Source organism: Panicum hallii, chromosome 6, assembly GCF_002211085.1.
Source record: "Panicum hallii strain FIL2 chromosome 6, PHallii_v3.1, whole genome shotgun sequence".
Taxonomy (NCBI): domain Eukaryota; kingdom Viridiplantae; phylum Streptophyta; class Magnoliopsida; order Poales; family Poaceae; genus Panicum; species Panicum hallii.
In genome coordinates, this window is record NC_038047.1 from 14,716,046 (window position 1) to 14,730,851 (window position 14,806).

The 14,806-nt window shown below is 44.3% G+C and overlaps 1 pseudogene; it reads left to right on the forward strand.

Annotated features, from left to right (window-relative positions):
* Window positions 1–3,414: 3,414 nt before the first annotated feature.
* On the forward strand, window positions 3,415–6,253 carry LOC112898147 (annotated as a pseudogene).
* The last annotated feature ends 8,553 nt before the right edge of the window (window positions 6,254–14,806 follow it).

Here is a 14,806-nt window from a genome sequence, read left to right on the forward strand (position 1 = left end):
ACCCCACGTCCTGTGTGGTTTGTATTGCCTTTGATGATGATTGTCCCCGAGAGGGTCCCTGTCCGCCCTTATATAGTCTGGGGGGATAGGTTTACATGGAAGTCCTAGTCGGGTACAAGCCCAGGAGTCCTACCCGAGTACTTCTTGGGTAGTTTCCTACCGTGTCCGACTAGTTTCACTACTGTACAAGTAATGCTACTATATTACAAGTAGTTACAATAGATGTAGGGCGTGGGCCATATCCCATCCCATAACCTAGGAAAAGTGTGCCACGTGGATAGTCCCGTGTGCCTGGGTCTAACACTACGTGCAAGTTTACTGAAGGGGCCTCACTTCCATACTTCCAGTAACGCCCAGACTACTAGTTTCCGACTAGTATTCTATGTTACTAAAGGGGCCTTGCACCCACAGTTCCAGTACAACTCCGTTTCCTGGTTCACGATTGGCATTATGTGCAGGTTTACTGAAAGGGCCTCGCTCCCATACTAGTAATGCTCAGATTACTAGTTTCCGACTAGTATTCTATGGTACTAAAGGGGCCTCGCTCTCATGCTTCCAGTAACACTCAGATTACTAGTTTTCAACTAAGACTCTATATTACTAAAGGGGCCTCGCTCCCATGACACTGTGTTTACTAGTTCCCGACTAGTTTTACACGTCATTGACTACTTTGACTACTTGTCTTGCATACAAAACTAGTCAGAATCGACTCCGACAAGTCGGCTTCATCGACAGTTCAAGATCCAGCGGTAACTTGACCAATACCTAGGCTCGGGGGCTGGCGCCACCGACTACTAGGCGTATCTTGTGCGACTCATCTGGCTCCTGCGCTCGGGGCCTGGATACGACACAGTTCTCAGCGAACAAGGTTTGATTTGAGTGGTAATTTAGGGCGCTTTTTTGGTGAAGTTATTTGTTTAACCATTTTTTAGGGAATTTATCCCGAAAAGAGCGGTTTTTGAATGTTTGAACCAATTTGCCCATCTTAACCATCAAATCTTTACTGTCATATATTGCATTCCACGATTCTTTGGATCCTTTATTCAAGACCTTGAGGATTTGGATTCAAAGCTCGGGGGCTGCAGGGACACCTGTCATCATCAGCGACTTATTTTTCAAATCTTTTGGAAGATAAGGACAGAAGACTCAAGACTAAATTGACCCTCAGCCTGATTCTACGAGTCAACCTAAGGCTCAGAGGCTACTCCATATGGAGTGCGAGTTCAATCGCACCCCATATAAAAGAAGACTTAATAACTACTCGGAGCATGAGCACCTCACATGCCCCTCACAGCCTTGATGCAGCCAAGAAAGTACTCGGAAGACACCTTCAAGATGGAGTTCAGGAGAACTTGAAGGCGCCTTCAGAAGTACTCGGAAGCCTGCAGTACTCAACTACGAAGAGCTCGGGGGCTTGTTAGATCCGGGCCTACGGAACTACGCACATGGCCTACATCTTACAGGATAAGGATAAGGGGTGGGACATGGCCCACACCCTACTACTCGTAGCGTAGTAGAACTACTCATACACAATCTTGACAATTTACTGTCTCTCATAATCTTTGTGACCATGCTTATCTATGGATTTGTATTAGTAACAGAAATGATAACTGAGTTTGCTTGTCTCCGTTGATGGATCCTTAATTGTATAGAGTCAAATTTGTTATGGAATAGCTGTAGGATTAATGCGGAACCCTTGATAAGATTACTGGATCTAGGTCAATAATATGTTTTTTTTGCCACATATGTGTGTAGTTGTTATCGCCATAATTTAGCTGGGCCAGAAGGTGGGCCGCGAGCAAGATGGGCTCAAAGGATAATTGTAATGGGCTTGCGAATCGGCCCCTACGCGGGCGTTTTAAGGCCAGGATTGGCTATGTATCTAGATAGGTGTGTGTATTTAAAATTAGTTTAGATAGAGATAGTCAAGATTCGTATCGTAGATTGTCAGGGTTAGTTTAGAGAGGCAAGTCTCCAGACTATAAATATGTACCCCGGACTACGAAGCAACAACAACAACCATTCGCAAACAACTCTCGGCGCATGGCCACCCCTGTTCTAGGGTTTATCTCGAGTAAGTGCCGTGCAGCCCCGATCACGCTTCGCGTGATCGGGGCAGCACTGTTCCTGCCTGTTTATCTTCGTGTTCCTCGTACTGAAGCGTTGTTGATGGCGAGTAACATTAGTTATCTTAACGCTTATAAGGATGCATCTGCTTTTCATACTATATTCATGCGTTGCTTGTCACCCGTAAGCGTTTAGCTGTCCTCGTGCCCAATCTCAGGTGTAAGGGCAGCACCTTGCTCTGCTTCGGTTAGTAGATCCAATCTGTTATAGTTAGTCTTTGTTCATCAAAGATTTAGCTTAATATCTGTATGATTAGGCCCTTCAAACGAGTTAAATGATCCGGCAGTACGTTTGATGCTTTGTATTAACCTAAAGAGGGATTGTTCCGAGAATCGGGTTTCTGTTGGTTTTTAGACCTCTGTTTAGGTTGCTATTCCATTATCTTTCGTATTTGTTAGGCTTAGCTACGCATAGGATGTTCCGATTATGTAGTGAAAGCTTTAACCGTAGTAGATTGAATTAGCTTATTGATTACAAAGCAAGTTTATATTGCTATTGGATATATGCGCTTTGTTTAAATACTTAGATCCGATCTGATATTGGAAGACATTCGGCTCTTTACAGCTGATATCAGGGATCACCCGATGAGCCGATCACGGCTCGGACTAATGTTTGAACGTGTCTGTGCACGCAGGAGACTAACTGAAATCACTTCTACACCTTCCTGATCAGGTACAAGGTCAGGTGACACGCCTAGCAATCCAGACGCCAGGTCGTGTGCCGGATCCTGGGCCGTTGACCGAGGGACCGAGGCCCACCAGCAGTCCCGGGAGCCTCCCGGCTCCCCGTGTTGCCTGTCGCTGCTCGCCGGTGGGTTTTGACCGACAACAGTAGTTAAATTAGCTAAACTCAGTGCAAGGCTGCAGCTTGACTAAGGAACAGCTACAGGGCTAATTTTTATCAAATCAAACAAGGAACAGCAGCGGCAATTATTCTTGCTAGGTGGAATTGTTGTAGGAATTTAGTTAAGTTTTTCACTAGGTTGAATTCTTGTAGGAAGAAAATGCAGAACCCTTGATTATGTGTGTAGTTAAATTAGTTAAACTCACTGTTGCATTATATCTTGTATGCATGTAGTGAACCTTGAGAGACTGATTTGATATGCAGGAGAGTATGTATAGTCTATTACGCTTTGCTCATTCTAGAAATAGTAATCTGTTCATATTTCCTCTCATCTTAGAACATACACTGCTTCCATATGAAGAGAAAAGGCTGAGACAATGTATGCAGAATAGTGCAAGGCTGCAGCAACTTGGAATTCCTCCTTTATCCAGCATAATGCCAAACATGCGTGCCAATGCTCCAGATAAGCGTAAGCGAAGCTGTAAAAATAGTGAACACTCTGAATCTGAGTACGAACCTTCACAAAATGATTCTGGTGAAAGAGATTCCATTGATGATGACAGTGATAAGGTGCTAATTCCTCCATCTGGTCAAAGCTTCACGAGTTTGTTTGCTGATGCAATATAACTTTGTCCACACTTTGTTCACTAATCCATATTTCCATTTCTAGCAGGGCTCTAAGGACAAGAGTTGCAAGAAAACTAAACAACATGCTCCAGATATGCATCTTGGTGGAGTCAAGTTTCGGTCTCGTAAGAGGGTCTATGTAGAGCAACCACCTACTAGAGCTACAAGGAGAATGACAAGCATTGCCCAAGCTGATGCAAGTCTGACACGAAGTAATATCAGTGTGCCATCTCCATCCCAGGCTAATGTGACCCAAGCTGGTGAACTTGTTGGCAACTATGATGGCCACACACAAAATGCTAAAGAAGGCTAGTTCTACTACCATGTTTCTTAATGCCATTCTTGATTTGATTACAAGATGAATGCACTCTTACTTGCTAACATTTTTTAGGTGATGGCACTACCCTGCTTGATGGAGGTGATACCAACAGACTTATGGCAATGAAGGTGAAGCTTTCTTACTATCATTCTATTAGCTTTATTTAGTTGCACGATGAATGCATTTTTACTGCCTGCTATTTTTAGATGGTTTTGCCCACCATGATGACAACAAAATCATGGCTGCTGGAGCTGATGCCATTACCAATCCTGGTGGCCACAACATGATGACCTACGAAGGTGATAGTTTGTTTATTTATTTTCAATATTGCATATTGCTTCACTTGTTGCTGAATGCAAATGGATTTATAACCATATTGTTTGAATTGATTGCATGATCAGCTTCAATTAACGTTTGCTTCACCTTACTAATTGCAATTTCATTGTGCATTTATAACCAGGAGGATTGGTGCGATGCAACCGAGGTGTTAATATGGGACATGGTCTGCAGAGGTTGACTCGAGCTCGGCGTGGCAAACTGCCGGTTGTCATAACTCAAGGGAATACAAGGCCCCTAGTACCTCTTGTGGCTGCAAAGTTTGCAACTGAATGCAACATTGCAGTCAGAAACCATGTGCCCGTGCTCAAGCACTGGAAGGACTACAAGAAAGAACCTGCATTGTTTAATCTGTTTATGGGAAGACTTAGTGTAAGTATTTTCAAGGCCTCCCACCCCCCCATATGTGTTGTTTAATCTGTTTATGGGAACCCTGCTATCTGGTATATATACATATGTATTATTCTAAGCACGTTATATGATTGTTTTCACTAGAATCAGTAGTGAACTGGTATTTTTTTCATATAAAAGCCATAGTAGTGAACTGGTATTTTTTTCTTGCAACTTAAAAAACCTTCCAGATATTGTGCTTTGTCAAAACAGTAGCAACCAAACATGTCCTTCATGTCTGACAAGCTGTTCATTTTCTCATATAGTAAATTTCTTGTACATGTTCTTCCATCTGAATAGGCAAAGTTTGACATCGACACAAGTGATGAGATAGTGAAACATGGTTGTATGGAGATGATGAAGATAGCAGTTCGCCAGCAGCGATACAAGCTGAAGCGAGAACATTTTGATCCTTTTCCTCTACATCTGGTTAGGAAAACTTCTCCCATCAAATCGATGACTAATGAACATTGGATTGATCTTGTGTAATCATGGAAGACTCCCAAAAAGATGGTAAGTTACTAATAACCAAACTCTTGCCTCATACATGCTACTCTGGCACTTGCCTTACATGTATTCTTTATTTGATGTAGGAGACATGTCAAAAGAACAAAGATAACCAGGGCAACGTTAAGTTCCATAAAACCACTGGTTCCTCTACTACCCGGTTCTTGTGGAAAATTTGGTAAGTTAGCCATGTCGATGTGCAGTCCATTTGTTAGCCTGTTGTCTTTTATATAGCTTAGAGCTCTCTTCGAGAATAACCTACACTGTCATAATTTATTTTGTCATACAAAGTGGTTTGGAACCAATATCTTCACTTGCTGGAAGTAAATGTCCATTTGGTTCAAGTGAACATGCTGTTCCCTCATGATTTGGCAAATGATGTTTCTCATTTTATAATTTTTATGTTGCCAAGGTCAGTTTAATTATTTATAAAATTGTGTAGAATATTAGTTCTTGATGCACAAATATAAATGTCAAATGTACATGCTGTCTCTTCAAAACAAATTTATACTATCAAGTAGCGTGAACAAGTAAGTAATCTTGCTCCATATAAATGTTATTTTTAGGGAGACAAGTACAATGATGAAGAGCCTGATGCATCGGATTTGTTCAAGGAGTGTCACTACAGCAAGAAAAAGAAAGGCTATACATCTACTGTACAGTTGGCAATTGTGAGGCAGCTTTCACATGGTGCTATTAGATATGCTTTTTTAAGTAATGTCTACTGATTATGAACCATATTTGCTGCTTCCGTGCTAGACTCAAATGGAAAACCAGCTGGCTGCACCAACAGAAGGTGAACAAACCAAGTCTGCAACTCAGGTTGTAGCTGAGGTGCTTCATAAGAACACCAAGAAGAGTCAGTTCCTTCACAATGTGGGAATCCAAATTGTGCTGCCTAGATCCAGTGTACAGAATGCTCAAGCTGAACTGGAAGCGGAGAAGAGGGCAAATGCTGAGCTTCAGTCGATTGTCAACTCCCAACGTGCAGAAATGGATGATTTGTCAAAGAAAGTGCAGGAAACTGAACAAGCAATGAACAAGAAGCAAGCTGACATGGAAGCAAAGCTTGAGCGTCTTCTAGCTCAAAGTTCATCAACCTAGCATTTGCTGGAACCTAACTTATATTTTCTAGTCGCATTCTGCTGAAAACCAATCTCTTGTTGTTTTCTGGTGCATCTCGTAGCATTCTGCTGAACCACAAAATACTTGCTGATTTTTGGTGCATCTGGGGTAGTATTTTGCTGAACCAACATCTCTTTTTGTGATCTGCTGGTAGCCATGGTGGATTGCCAGTGCGATGTAATGCTAGAAACATGTATATGATCAGTTTTGTTCTGATGTGATGCTGGATGTGTTATCTGATATGATGGTGATCTGTTAAATTTGTTGTGTTTACTGATTTACAATTTGCTTATATGGTAATATGGTATTACAATTCTGAAAATGGGCTGGAAAAACTAGTCAAAATTTGCGGGCCAAAATTTTGTATGGGTTGTGTAAATATGGCCAAATTAAATGGGCTACAAATAAAGTTGGGCTAGACCGAAATGAGTAGTAGGCCACATCATATTGGCCTGTAAAAAAAATGGGCCTTCCTAAAAATAATGGGATGTATTAACGTCAGTAGCCACGTCAGTGTCATCACCAGCAGCCATGTCATCATCCTAGTCAGCAGCCACATCAGCATCCTCATCAGCAGACACGTTAGCAGCCATGTCGGCAGGTCTAGTGGTGATGTGGCTATTCAATCCATGATGTCTTTTTTCGTCACTAACTCAGGTTCTGGGTTGGGCTATAGGGCCCCAAAGCTATTCTATGACGGTCCAAAAACATCATAGATTATATAAATCGATGATGATTTCGCGAAAGCATCACGAGGGTTAATCTGTGATGCTCAATACATGACGTTACATAAAAACATCACGGATACCATTTTGTGACTTTTTTCGGCAATCTGTGACGAAATTGTTCCATCATAGATTACATGATTTCTTGTAGTGTTTGGGGATGTGACGCTTATGTCAAACGTTTAATGTCCGATAAGCTTACTCCAAAATTAGACAAGTGTTTCTTTGTGGGGTATCCAAGGGAAACCAAAGAATATTATTTTTATAATCAAGCGGAAGGCAAAGTGTTTGTCGCCCGCAATGATGTCTTTTTAGAGAAAGAGTTTCTCTCAAAAGGAGTTAGTGGGAGCATGTTGCAACTTGAAGAAATTCGGGATGTATCTGAAACCGTTTCAACCCTGACTAAACATTCACGAGATGAACAAGGAGTTGTAGAACCCGTTGTTGAAGAACCAGCCCTATGAAGGCTTGTAAGGGAACGTCGCGCACCTAAAAAGTTTACACTCCTAACCATGGGGTAGCGCGACGTTTTGTTATTGGATATTGATTAACCTAAGACCTATGCTGAAGCAATAATGGGACCAGACTCTAAGAAATTGCTTGGAGCCATGAAATCCAAAAAAGAATCCATGCACGGCAATCAAGTTTGGAACTTGGTTGATCCCATTGATAGTGTAAGACCTATGGAGTGCAAGTGGATTTTTAAGAAAAAGATAGACATGGATGGAAATGTTCATATCCATAAAGCACGATTGGTGGCGAAAGGGTTTAAACAAATTTAAGGTGTTGACTATGATGAAACATTTTCGCCCGTCGCAATGCTAAAGTCTATTCGGATTCTTCTATCTATCACCGCATTTTATGACTATAAGATATGGCAAATGGATGTCAAAACGGCTTTCATGAATGGAAACCTTAGTGAGGATGTGTATATGATACAGCCTGAAGGTTTTGTCGATCCTAAAAATGCTGAAAAATATGCAAGATTCAAAAGTCCATTTATGGGTTAAAGCAAGCATCTCGGAGTTGGAATATTCATTTTGATGAAATGGTCAAAGGGTTTGGCTTCATCAAGAATGAAGAAGAGCCTTATATTTACAAAAAGGCTATTTCTGGTCCTTTATGTGGATGACATATTGTTGATCGGGAATGACATTCCAATGTTGGAAGCCACTAAATCTTCACTAGGAAAAGGTTTCTCAATGAAGAATTTAGGTGAGGCTGCATATATTATGGGTATTAAGATCTATAAAGATAGATCGAAAAGACTAATTGGATTAAGCCATACATATATTAACAAGGTATTGAAAAGGTTCAATATGCAAGATTTAAAGAAGGATTTTCTGCCAATGTCACATGGTGTTAGTCCATGCAAGAGTCAGTGTTCCTCGACACCTGATGAGGAAGAGAAGATGACTGTGATTCCATATGCTTTGGCTATCGGGTCCATCATGAATGCCATGCTTTGTACACACCCTGATGTAGCCTATACTCTAAGTGTTGCAATAGATACCAATCAAACCTAGAAGTGGTTCATTGGGTCGTAGCTAAAAATATCCTGAAGTACTTTAGAAAAATTAAGGATAAGTTTCTAGTCTATGGAGGTGAGAAGGAGCTAGTTGTAAATGGTTACACCGATGCTAGCTTCCAAACTGACAAGGATGACTTTAGATCGCAATCTGGATTTGTATTTTGCCTCAATGGAGGGCCAGTGAGCTGGAAAAGTTCTAAGCAAGAAACTGTAGCTGATTCCACGATGGAGGCCGAGTACATAGCAGCTTCGAAAGCTGCAAAGGAGGTTGCTTGGATCAGAAAGTTTGTTTCTGAGTTGGGTGTTGTTCCTAGTGCTTCCAGTCCAATGGACCTCTATTGTGATAATAGCAGTGCCATTGCACAAGCTAAGGAGCCTAGATCGCACCAAAAGTCCAAACACATATTGCAGCGCTATCACCTTATCCGTGAGATAATTGATAGAGGTGATATGAAGATTTGCAAGGTGCACATGGATTTAAACACTGCTGATCCGTTAACGAAGGCCCTCTCACAACAGAAGCATGAGGCACATTTGAGTTCCATGGGTATTAGATATTTGCATGGTTGACTCTAGAGTGAGTAGAAGATTCTTGTAATTATTCCTAAGTTTGTGTTTTATTCAATAAAGTGTAATTTGTTCCCTAGATGATAATTTTTTACATTGATTAACAAGTACGCGACTTGTTTGTGAAACTCCAATTTTATTATATTATTGTTCTAAATGATCCTTAGTTTTTGCCATTATGAGGAACAATAATGGTTTATAAACTAGCACATGTATTGATTGATTATCATGTTTCACAGATCATAGATATGGAGATATCAAATCAATAATGTGGACATATGTTAGGTGTTGGTATTTCTTAACGTTCACGAATAAATCCGCAAGCACACAGGTATACCTCTATAGCACTTCACCCGGAGAGTATTCAAGGCACCATATTTTCTCACGGAATGGAGGTGTAATGGTCTTCTAGCTAGTTTACCTTGAAGAACAAGAGATAGAATGGCCTCGGGTAGTATGGTTCGTCTAAGGGAAAGGATCAAGGAAAGATAAACACAAGTTATTACTCGTTTACTTCAGGCGCCGGTCTAACCCTGGTTTGCCAAGACCCTCCGGCTATTAGCTCTACTCCGAACCCGAACGTGGAGGATTTCAGAGGACAGACAGGGCTGTCACCACCTACCGCCTACCCCGCAACACAGTGGGGCTCGCAGCAAACAAAGGTAATCTAAGGCCTAAACACCACGTTTATGCCGTCGACTACTACTCTGGAGTTGCACAGGGTTTACCCGTCTTTATCAAGAGCCTTCTGCTAGAGTATCCGCTACAAGAACGGACGATGAATCCGTACATGAATAACAACAAGAGAATAACTTTACCAAGAACATAACACTTAGATAAACTCAGGTACTTACTCAAAAGATGCAGGAGTTGACGGTTAATTCACCAAAACTTGTGGAACCAACTAGAATTAAGCTCTAGCTAAGTTTGGTGATTATTTAAATAGTAGAAGATGCAGGAGTTGACGGTTAATTCACCAAAACTTGTGGAACCAACTAGAATTAAGCTCTAGCTAAGTTTGGCGATTATTTAAACAGTAGAAGATGCAGGAGTTGACAGTTAATTTTGTGATTTAAGGACCGTCAACATTAGGGAATATGGTGTTGGATTGACCCATCTCGAGACACTGCGGAGTTAGTTGTCTTAAATGTGCTATCAGTTGGTCTCAAGTGGTATACATGCTGAATCCTTAGATATAAGATCACCATTGTTTCTCACTATGCATAGTGGTGCACTTTGGGGCTGCCAAACACCACTCTGTGACTGGGTGGCTATAAAACTAGTCTTTGGATGTATCATGAAATATGGAATGGGATGTGAGCGGATGAAGATGAAATTTGCCCCTCCTAGATAACAGGAGAGATATCTCTAGGCCCCTCGAAACGGTTGGATTAAGAAAGTGCATGGCCGTGCCAAAGTGATTAGAGAGTTAATCACAAAGTGACTAAATAGTTAGTCACAAATTGCAATCCGCTTCAAAATCGAGTTAAATGGTCAAGCTATCACAAGGGTGGCATGAAAGTCGCCTTGAGCTTGACTGGTATCCTGAGGCAAAGGGATTAGTAAATGTGTATATCAAAAGGTTTTGCATATATGATCTTTATCTGTGCGTGGGTGTCAGTATGCCCTGCTAGGTGCCTCTGCTGATTAGTAGTGCAAGAATGGTTCTTGCAGCACAGCTACTCACACATAAATCTTACGATTACACACTTAACGGGTTAAAACGAGATTGCTGGTGATATGCCCAAGAGGCAATCATGCGTGGCCCGGATATTGATCCAAAAGGGATTAGAACCCTAATGGGCTTCCGGCGTGACGGCCCATTAGTGGGGTCTATATAATGAGGGGTGGGACTGTGGGTGGCAGACACACGCTTGCGCTAAAAACCCTAGCTATCGCCGCCCCTCCACTTCTCCATGAAGCCCTAGCCGAGCGCGCGGTGCTAGCTATAACACCCTAATGTAATTTCCCTAATTTTTTAAGGAATTTATTTGGGCTTAAATAAAATTTCCAGGGTTTTTCTCTAATTTATCTTGCATTTAAAGCAATTTATAACACAAGAAAATAAAATGTATCATAGGATTAAATTGTTTGTGCATTCATGCTGCAGCATTATTTTATTTGTGTTGAGTTTATAGGTTTGAATTCAAATTGTATTTTGAATTCAATTAGATTTGTTTGAATTAGTTGAGTATAGGAAAGAAGAAGGAAAAGAAAAATGAAAGGAGAGAAAGAAAAGAGCCCAGCCCAGTCAGCCCAAACCCTCTTGGGCCGGCTCCCTCCCCGCGGCCCAGCTCCCCCTCCTCCCCCTCGGGCCCCTCTCTTCTCTCCCCTCCCCGCTTGGGCCGCCCCGGCCCACTTCTTCCCCAGCCCGGCCACCCCACGCACTCCCTCCTCTCTCTCTCGCTGCCACCGCGGGCCCGCCTGTCGGCGCCAGCTTCCGCTCGCGCGCCCGCTCTCTCCTCTCTCCCTTTCTCTCTCTGCCAGGCCAGCCCCGCGCGTCAGCGCCTTCCTCTTCCCTTCCCTTTCTTCTCCGGCGCTCAACTTCCCCCCGATATCCCCGGCGAGCTCCTTTCCCTGGGCCCGCACACCAAGGGTGCTTCTTCCCCCTACAAGTAGGATCCCCAACCTCCTCTGTCTCCTACCCTCGCCGCTATAGCCGCCACCGAAGCCCTAGCACCGCCGCTCGCTTGCCCCGCCGTGCAGCGCCTCTGCTCCGTCGTGGACCGGCCGTCCTGCTGCGCTTCGGGTCTCCAGAGCTGCCGCGGAAGCCCCGCCTCAGGCCCAGGATCGACTCCAAGCCCTCTGACCTCGACCTCCACCCACGGGCACGCCGGAATTTAGCTCGAACGCCGTCTCGGGTAAGCTCGCCGCCGGTGCCGCTCCGGTCCCGCTGACCCCTCCGCCGGCTTCGCAGGAGCACCACGCGTCGATCCGTGGGGTCCAGGAGCCTGGAGCACCCCGGCATCATCTCCCTCCGCGAGAGCCCGAGCCCTTCCACCGCCGGTCGTCGTCGTCTTCCTCCCTCCGTCGCATCTCTGGCCTCCACAGCCCCTCGGTGAGCTTCGCCTCCTTCCCCTGGTCCTTTTGCACCAGATGTCGTCGCCTTTAGCTAACCGTAGCGCCCGGAACGCCGCTCGCCAGCAATGTCCGCCGCCCCGAGCCGCCCTCGCCGTCGTTCTGCCCTAACCGAGCCCAAAACCATCTCCATAAGTGCCCAGCCAGGTTCCCCGTGTTGTGCTGAACCTCCCGGGCTTGATCTCGTCGTGAACCATCCCCGGGAACGCGAGATCGCCTGTCTCCGGTGAGCCTCCGCCGCGGGAGCCGAGCTCCGGTGGCCGGCGCCGCCGTCCCGCGCGCCCATCTGCCCGAGCCGTAGGATGCGAGGCGAGCGGACAGGATTAGATCGAGCCGAGATAGATTAGAGCCGCCGGATCGCGATCCAACGATCCTGATTAGGAGGTACCGGTTCGGCTCTGTTTTAAATCTGAGCGGTCGGTTTGAAATCCAGCGGTCGTGATTGGATCAAGAGTAGAGAGAGTCCGGGGCGTAGGATCGAGATCCAACGGGTGAGAACCGCGCGTACCCTTTCGCGTAATAGATCTAATCTGAGCCGTTAGATGGCGATCCAAAGGCCCAGATTTGGAGATACCCCTTCAGCCGTTCCTTTTGCTAAAGAGCCCCTGCCCTTTTGAGGAATCAACCCGCAGTCCACCCGTAGTTCAAAGATATTTGCAGATAGGTCCTTTTCTTACCTTTGGACCCCCTGAGTTTCCTGGAATTAGTGCCCGCAGTCCATGCCTTATGTTTTCGCGTGTTAGCCCCTAAGTCTATCCTTTAATCGTGTTTAAGCCCCTAGTTTTTGCGCAGAACCCCCCTGGAAGTCCTGTTTTTCTTTCAAATAGGTCCTTGGACCTTGTTTCAAGCGTAGTTTTCGCGTCTTAGCTCCGTTTTAGGTGTTCTTTATGTCCATGCGATCGTTGTAACGCGTAGAATAGTTCTAGCCCAGTTTTGTGTGCTGTTCTATTGTATTGGTGTACTGTTTTCTTATAGTTTGTTATGGTTGTGCATGTGTGTATGTGTGGACTATGCTTGATGATCGTGAGTAGACGCGGAGCCTTTGGACGAGTACCAGGAGCAGCCATCTTCCGAGCAGTTCGAGCAGCAGCCGGGAGAGTACGAGGAAGGCAAGTATAACATGAACGACCTATCACTTTTAAATACAATTTCATACTGCATTTTAATACTGTATGCCTATAAGGATTTTCCTAGCCACCTTTATCCTTATATATATCCTTTGGGTTGCATTATGGTTAGTTGTGCTAGGTTGCTGCGCCATAACACACTTGGTCCTTTTTAATTAATTTTGCTAATGGTCTTATGCAACTTAATTCTGAGAGTGGCCCTCTGTGCTGTGTGCTTGAGTGGCTCACGTCTCCTTAAAAGACGTTTTTAATAGAAACATGGTTTAGGGGGCCAGCACGGTGCTTAGTGCTTGGTTGGCCACTCTCCATAAGGACCGGTTCATAGAGCGACAACCTGGGACAACCGCGCAACCACAAGACTAGAATGGGACGGTCTTGACTTACTAATTAGGTCGTGTTGGTTCGGGAGTAACTTACCTGCGTGGGCAAGAGGGGTGGTAAGCTTCAATGGTCCCTACTCCTCCGGCTTGGTCTGTGTTGTGTGTCTTGTACCCCCGCAGGTGGGCCCCATCGTCGCTGATCCAGAAACCTTAGCGGTTACACCTTACCAACGTGATCCTTTGTAACGGTCTCGTAGTGTGCTTGCTAGCCATCTCACCTAAGGAAGTGTGATGAACAACTAGCGTAGCTCACGACTTGTGGGTAAAGTTGTGCAACCTCTCGAGAGTGTAAAACTGATATATCAGCTGTGCTCACAGTCATGAGCGGCCCAGATCCTCCTTTTGATTAGTGGGGTTATCAACCTTTGATTAGGGAGATTTCCCCGGGTTGTTTTGGTTTGGATGGTTCTCAGTAGTTCTTAATTAATACTGATTAATTTATTATGCAATTGGGTTTGTGGTAATTCATCTACCCATAGTAATTAGCTTTAATAAAATTTGCCAAGATTAAAAGCAAATGCAGTTGAGTCAGCTAACCTTAGAACCTCATATTCGTGTTATACTTGTTGAGTACAAGTTGTGTACTCACACTTGCCTCTTCTTCCCTTCTGTTCTCTTGGTGGATATCTTCGACTGCTGCTCAGTGCCCGGTAACGTGGAGGACTACGTCAGCGGCTTCGACGACTTCTAGGCGTTTGTCTCCCAGTCGACGTCTCTATGGCGCCCCGCTCTTCATGTATTTATTTTACGCTTCCGCATTCGTTGAACTGATTCTTGATTCAGTTGTAATAAAGATATTCATTTTTATACTTTATACGCTTTTATTCGTGACATGGGTTGTGATATCTTGATAATCTGTTGTATATATGCGTGACTTGATCCTAGCGCATATATGATTGCTCGATTTATGTTCTTATAAATCGGGTGTGACACTAGCACACCCGGCGACTGGTGATCCCGCCACGTACGTGTGGACTTTGAGGAGGTGCTGCTGGATTGCTATGGTGCTTATCGGTGGGACAAGAAGAAGGAACCGCGAGCTGCGATCTACTTTCTCTTCACCGACGCGTGACTACGTTGGACGAGCTACCCTAATTCTACTTCCGTTGCGCGTTTAGTGGTAG